General features: G+C 55.1%; 1 non-coding gene across 1 annotated transcript in view; it reads right to left on the bottom strand.

The window, feature by feature from the left end:
- LOC144419001 (small subunit ribosomal RNA) overlaps positions 1 to 1,565 on the bottom strand; it is a 1,810-nt gene extending 245 nt beyond the window's left edge. The window contains exon 1 of the ribosomal RNA XR_013473784.1: positions 1 to 1,565. This exon is cut by the window's left edge and continues 245 nt beyond it. This is a non-coding gene — a ribosomal RNA (small subunit ribosomal RNA).
- Positions 1,566 to 7,500: the final 5,935 nt, after the last annotated feature.

Here is a 7,500-nt window from a genome sequence, read left to right as displayed (position 1 = left end):
CAATTGCAAGTCCCTATCCCAATCACGAATGAGGTTCAACGGGTTACCCGGACCTTTCGGCCTAGGTTAGACACTCGCTGCTTCACTCAGTGTAGCGCGCGTGCGGCCCCGGACATCTAAGGGCATCACAGACCTGTTATTGCTCAATCTCGTGTGGCTAAACGCCACTAGTCCCTCTAAGAAGTTAGACGCCGACCGAGAAGGTCGCGTAACTATTTAGCATGCCAGAGTCTCGTTCGTTATCGGAATTAACCAGACAAATCGCTCCACCAACTAAGAACGGCCATGCACCACCACCCACAGAATCAAGAAAGAGCTCTCAATCTGTCAATCCTACCTGTGTCCGGGCCGGGTGAGTTTCCCCGTGTTGAGTCAAATTAAGCCGCAGGCTCCACTCCTGGTGGTGCCCTTCCGTCAATTCCTTTAAGTTTCAGCTTTGCAACCATACTTCCCCCGGAACCCAAAGACTTTGGTTTCCCGGAAGCTGCCGGAAAGGTCGTCATGGTAACGCCTCCCGATCGCTAGTTGGCATCGTTTATAGTCAGAACTAGGACGGTATCTGATCGTCTTCGAACCTCTGACTTTCGCTCTTGATTAAAGAAAACATTCTTGGCGAATGCTTTCGCAGTAGTTCGTCTTCCGCCGATCCAAGAATTTCACCTCTAACGGCAGAGTACGGACGCCCCCGTCTGTCCCTCTTAATCATTACCTCGTGCTCCGAAAACCAACAAAATAGAACCGAGGTCCTATTCCATTATTCCATGCAACACTATGCAGGCGAACAGCCTGCTTTGAACACTCTAATTTTTTCAAAGTAAACTTATCGGCCACCGCCGACACTCAGTCAAGAGCACCGACGGAGAACCGAAGGTGAGGCGAACGCAACCAGTGACACGCCTTGCGACGGACCGGCGGCGCTCGCCCAAAATCCAACTACGAGCTTTTCAACCGCAACAACTTTAGCATACACTGTTGGAGCTGGAATTACCGCGGCTGCTGGCACCAGACTTGCCCTCCAATGGATACTCGTTAAGAGTTTTAGGATGTACTCATTCCAATTACAGGGCCTCGTTAGAGTCCTGTATTGTTATTTTTCGTCACTACCTCCCCGTGTCGGGAATGGGTAATTTGCGCGCCTGCTGCCTTCCTTGGATGTGGTAGCCGTTTCTCAGGCTCCCTCTCCGGAATCGAACCCTGATTCCCCGTTACCCGTTATCACAAAGGTAGGCACGTAGCGTACCTTCGACAGTTGATAGGGCAGACACTTGAATGATACGTCGTCGGTGCAGAGACCGTACGATCCGCGTGGTTATCCAGAGTCATCAAACGTCACAGGACGAACCCGGTCGGTTTTGATCTGATAAAAGCGCGCCTCCCGAAGTCGGCGCTTAATGCATGTATTAGCTCTAGAATTACCACAGTTATCCACTTCGCTTACGAGACCAAATAAACCAAGACTGATTTAATGAGCCATTCGCAGTTTCGCTTTACGAGAACTCGTACTTGCACCTGCATGGCTTAATCTTTGAGACAAGCATATCACTACTGGCAGGATCAACCAGATAGCTGCGACAGCTGCGCTCGGCCCTTGCTGGGCCGCCCGGCGCGTGCTCGTCGCATTCGTTTAAGACCGAGGCGATCGCCTGCGGCCGTACTCAGCTTCGACAGTCGCTGGCCGCGACGTCCACGCTCTCGCCGGCAGTGCCAGGCGGAGCGATTTGCGTTTTTTCTTTGCTCGCCCTCTCTCGGGCTCGATCCATTCAGTTTCGCACAAACAAGAGCTCTGCCGGCCGCCTGCAGCGGTGCCTAAAACCCGGGCATAACAATGCGACCGTTCTGCTAGGCCGACAAGCGCTCAAGCCAGACGCTCGATCGAACGCCCCCTACATATTAGTCGAGACAACGGCTCGCTCATTAGCATCGCGTTTGTACTTTAACTTTTTTTGGCTCGGCTTCTTTCGACGCCGATGCCGGCGACGCAGCACTCTCTCGCCCGCCAGCCACCGAGAAAAGGGTGCGCTCCGACCGGCCCCGCACCGCTCTTTCTTGGCTCATTCGAAATTACTGTCTTTCGCTCTGACATGCCTTACCTAGGGTTAGGTTAGTATGCTTGCACGTTTGTACTTTAACTTTTTTCGGCTCGGCTTCTTTCGACGCCGATGCCGGCGACGCAGCACTCTCTCGCCCGCCAGCCACCGAGAAAAGGGTGCGCTCCGACCGGCCCCGCACCGCTCTTTCTTGGCTCATTCGAAATTACTGTCTTTCGCTCTGACATGCCTTACCTAGGGTTAGGTTAGTATGCTTGCACGTTTGTACTTTAACTTTTTTCGGCTCGGCTTCTTTCGACGCCGATGCCGGCGACGCAGCACTCTCTCGCCCGCCAGCCACCGAGAAAAGGGTGCGCTCCGACCGGCCCCGCACCGCTCTTTCTTGGCTCATTCGAAATTACTGTCTTTCGCTCTGACATGCCTTACCTAGGGTTAGGTTAGTATGCTTGCACGTTTGTACTTTAACTTTTTTCGGCTCGGCTTCTTTCGACGCCGATGCCGGCGACGCAGCACTCTCTCGCCCGCCAGCCACCGAGAAAAGGGTGCGCTCCGACCGGCCCCGCACCGCTCTTTCTTGGCTCATTCGAAATTACTGTCTTTCGCTCTGACATGCCTTACCTAGGGTTAGGTTAGTATGCTTGCACGTTTGTACTTTAACTTTTTTCGGCTCGGCTTCTTTCGACGCCGATGCCGGCGACGCAGCACTCTCTCGCCCGCCAGCCACCGAGAAAAGGGTGCGCTCCGACCGGCCCCGCACCGCTCTTTCTTGGCTCATTCGAAATTACTGTCTTTCGCTCTGACATGCCTTACCTAGGGTTAGGTTAGTATGCTTGCACGTTTGTACTTTAACTTTTTTCGGCTCGGCTTCTTTCGACGCCGATGCCGGCGACGCAGCACTCTCTCGCCCGCCAGCCACCGAGAAAAGGGTGCGCTCCGACCGGCCCCGCACCGCTCTTTCTTGGCTCATTCGAAATTACTGTCTTTCGCTCTGACATGCCTTACCTAGGGTTAGGTTAGTATGCTTGCACGTTTGTACTTTAACTTTTTTCGGCTCGGCTTCTTTCGACGCCGATGCCGGCGACGCAGCACTCTCTCGCCCGCCAGCCACCGAGAAAAGGGTGCGCTCCGACCGGCCCCGCACCGCTCTTTCTTGGCTCATTCGAAATTACTGTCTTTCGCTCTGACATGCCTTACCTAGGGTTAGGTTAGTATGCTTGCACGTTTGTACTTTAACTTTTTTCGGCTCGGCTTCTTTCGACGCCGATGCCGGCGACGCAGCACTCTCTCGCCCGCCAGCCACCGAGAAAAGGGTGCGCTCCGACCGGCCCCGCACCGCTCTTTCTTGGCTCATTCGAAATTACTGTCTTTCGCTCTGACATGCCTTACCTAGGGTTAGGTTAGTATGCTTGCACGTTTGTACTTTAACTTTTTTCGGCTCGGCTTCTTTCGACGCCGATGCCGGCGACGCAGCACTCTCTCGCCCGCCAGCCACCGAGAAAAGGGTGCGCTCCGACCGGCCCCGCACCGCTCTTTCTTGGCTCATTCGAAATTACTGTCTTTCGCTCTGACATGCCTTACCTAGGGTTAGGTTAGTATGCTTGCACGTTTGTACTTTAACTTTTTTCGGCTCGGCTTCTTTCGACGCCGATGCCGGCGACGCAGCACTCTCTCGCCCGCCAGCCACCGAGAAAAGGGTGCGCTCCGACCGGCCCCGCACCGCTCTTTCTTGGCTCATTCGAAATTACTGTCTTTCGCTCTGACATGCCTTACCTAGGGTTAGGTTAGCGTGCTTGCACGTTTGTACTTTAACTTTTTTCGGCTCGGCTTCTTTCGACGCCGATGCCGGCGACGCAGCACTCTCTCGCCCGCCAGCCACCGAGAAAAGGGTGCGCTCCGACCGGCCCCGCACCGCTCTTTCTTGGCTCATTCGAAATTACTGTCTTTCGCTCTGACATGCCTTACCTAGGGTTAGGTTAGTATGCTTGCACGTTTGTACTTTAACTTTTTTCGGCTCGGCTTCTTTCGACGCCGATGCCGGCGACGCAGCACTCTCTCGCCCGCCAGCCACCGAGAAAAGGGTGCGCTCCGACCGGCCCCGCACCGCTCTTTCTTGGCTCATTCGAAATTACTGTCTTTCGCTCTGACATGCCTTACCTAGGGTTAGGTTAGTATGCTTGCACGTTTGTACTTTAACTTTTTTCGGCTCGGCTTCTTTCGACGCCGATGCCGGCGACGCAGCACTCTCTCGCCCGCCAGCCACCGAGAAAAGGGTGCGCTCCGACCGGCCCCGCACCGCTCTTTCTTGGCTCATTCGAAATTACTGTCTTTCGCTCTGACATGCCTTACCTAGGGTTAGGTTAGTATGCTTGCACGTTTGTACTTTAACTTTTTTCGGCTCGGCTTCTTTCGACGCCGATGCCGGCGACGCAGCACTCTCTCGCCCGCCAGCCACCGAGAAAAGGGTGCGCTCCGACCGGCCCCGCACCGCTCTTTCTTGGCTCATTCGAAATTACTGTCTTTCGCTCTGACATGCCTTACCTAGGGTTAGGTTAGTATGCTTGCACGTTTGTACTTTAACTTTTTTCGGCTCGGCTTCTTTCGACGCCGATGCCGGCGACGCAGCACTCTCTCGCCCGCCAGCCACCGAGAAAAGGGTGCGCTCCGACCGGCCCCGCACCGCTCTTTCTTGGCTCATTCGAAATTACTGTCTTTCGCTCTGACATGCCTTACCTAGGGTTAGGTTAGTATGCTTGCACGTTTGTACTTTAACTTTTTTCGGCTCGGCTTCTTTCGACGCCGATGCCGGCGACGCAGCACTCTCTCGCCCGCCAGCCACCGAGAAAAGGGTGCGCTCCGACCGGCCCCGCACCGCTCTTTCTTGGCTCATTCGAAATTACTGTCTTTCGCTCTGACATGCCTTACCTAGGGTTAGGTTAGTATGCTTGCACGTTTGTACTTTAACTTTTTTCGGCTCGGCTTCTTTCGACGCCGATGCCGGCGACGCAGCACTCTCTCGCCCGCCAGCCACCGAGAAAAGGGTGCGCTCCGACCGGCCCCGCACCGCTCTTTCTTGGCTCATTCGAAATTACTGTCTTTCGCTCTGACATGCCTTACCTAGGGTTAGGTTAGTATGCTTGCACGTTTGTACTTTAACTTTTTTCGGCTCGGCTTCTTTCGACGCCGATGCCGGCGACGCAGCACTCTCTCGCCCGCCAGCCACCGAGAAAAGGGTGCGCTCCGACCGGCCCCGCACCGCTCTTTCTTGGCTCATTCGAAATTACTGTCTTTCGCTCTGACATGCCTTACCTAGGGTTAGGTTAGTATGCTTGCACGTTTGTACTTTAACTTTTTTCGGCTCGGCTTCTTTCGACGCCGATGCCGGCGACGCAGCACTCTCTCGCCCGCCAGCCACCGAGAAAAGGGTGCGCTCCGACCGGCCCCGCACCGCTCTTTCTTGGCTCATTCGAAATTACTGTCTTTCGCTCTGACATGCCTTACCTAGGGTTAGGTTAGCGTGCTTGCACGTTTGTACTTTAACTTTTTTCGGCTCGGCTTCTTTCGACGCCGATGCCGGCGACGCAGCACTCTCTCGCCCGCCAGCCACCGAGAAAAGGGTGCGCTCCGACCGGCCCCGCACCGCTCTTTCTTGGCTCATTCGAAATTACTGTCTTTCGCTCTGACATGCCTTACCTAGGGTTAGGTTAGTATGCTTGCACGTTTGTACTTTAACTTTTTTCGGCTCGGCTTCTTTCGACGCCGATGCCGGCGACGCAGCACTCTCTCGCCCGCCAGCCACCGAGAAAAGGGTGCGCTCCGACCGGCCCCGCACCGCTCTTTCTTGGCTCATTCGAAATTACTGTCTTTCGCTCTGACATGCCTTACCTAGGGTTAGGTTAGTATGCTTGCACGTTTGTACTTTAACTTTTTTCGGCTCGGCTTCTTTCGACGCCGATGCCGGCGACGCAGCACTCTCTCGCCCGCCAGCCACCGAGAAAAGGGTGCGCTCCGACCGGCCCCGCACCGCTCTTTCTTGGCTCATTCGAAATTACTGTCTTTCGCTCTGACATGCCTTACCTAGGGTTAGGTTAGTATGCTTGCACGTTTGTACTTTAACTTTTTTCGGCTCGGCTTCTTTCGACGCCGATGCCGGCGACGCAGCACTCTCTCGCCCGCCAGCCACCGAGAAAAGGGTGCGCTCCGACCGGCCCCGCACCGCTCTTTCTTGGCTCATTCGAAATTACTGTCTTTCGCTCTGACATGCCTTACCTAGGGTTAGGTTAGTATGCTTGCACGTTTGTACTTTAACTTTTTTCGGCTCGGCTTCTTTCGACGCCGATGCCGGCGACGCAGCACTCTCTCGCCCGCCAGCCACCGAGAAAAGGGTGCGCTCCGACCGGCCCCGCACCGCTCTTTCTTGGCTCATTCGAAATTACTGTCTTTCGCTCTGACATGCCTTACCTAGGGTTAGGTTAGTATGCTTGCACGTTTGTACTTTAACTTTTTTCGGCTCGGCTTCTTTCGACGCCGATGCCGGCGACGCAGCACTCTCTCGCCCGCCAGCCACCGAGAAAAGGGTGCGCTCCGACCGGCCCCGCACCGCTCTTTCTTGGCTCATTCGAAATTACTGTCTTTCGCTCTGACATGCCTTACCTAGGGTTAGGTTAGTATGCTTGCACGTTTGTACTTTAACTTTTTTCGGCTCGGCTTCTTTCGACGCCGATGCCGGCGACGCAGCACTCTCTCGCCCGCCAGCCACCGAGAAAAGGGTGCGCTCCGACCGGCCCCGCACCGCTCTTTCTTGGCTCATTCGAAATTACTGTCTTTCGCTCTGACATGCCTTACCTAGGGTTAGGTTAGCGTGCTTGCACGTTTGTACTTTAACTTTTTTCGGCTCGGCTTCTTTCGACGCCGATGCCGGCGACGCAGCACTCTCTCGCCCGCCAGCCACCGAGAAAAGGGTGCGCTCCGACCGGCCCCGCACCGCTCTTTCTTGGCTCATTCGAAATTACTGTCTTTCGCTCTGACATGCCTTACCTAGGGTTAGGTTAGTATGCTTGCACGTTTGTACTTTAACTTTTTCCGGCTCGGCTTCTTTCGACGCCGATGCCGGCGACGCAGCACTCTCTCGCCCGCCAGCCACCGAGAAAAGGGTGCGCTCCGACCGGCCCCGCACCGCTCTTTCTTGGCTCATTCGAAATTACTGTCTTTCGCTCTGACATGCCTTACCTAGGGTTAGGTTAGTATGCTTGCACGTTTGTACTTTAACTTTTTCCGGCTCGGCTTCTTTCGACGCCGATGCCGGCGACGCAGCACTCTCTCGCCCGCCAGCCACCGAGAAAAGGGTGCGCTCCGACCGGCCCCGCACCGCTCTTTCTTGGCTCATTCGAAATTACTGTCTTTCGCTCTGACATGCCTTACCTAGGGTTAGGTTAGCATGCTTGCACGTTTGTAC

Source organism: Styela clava, unplaced genomic scaffold (assembly GCF_964204865.1).
Source record: "Styela clava unplaced genomic scaffold, kaStyClav1.hap1.2 HAP1_SCAFFOLD_121, whole genome shotgun sequence".
In the NCBI taxonomy this organism is placed as follows: Eukaryota; Metazoa; Chordata; class Ascidiacea; order Stolidobranchia; family Styelidae; genus Styela; species Styela clava.
This window is presented reverse-complemented; position numbering and strand designations above follow the sequence as displayed.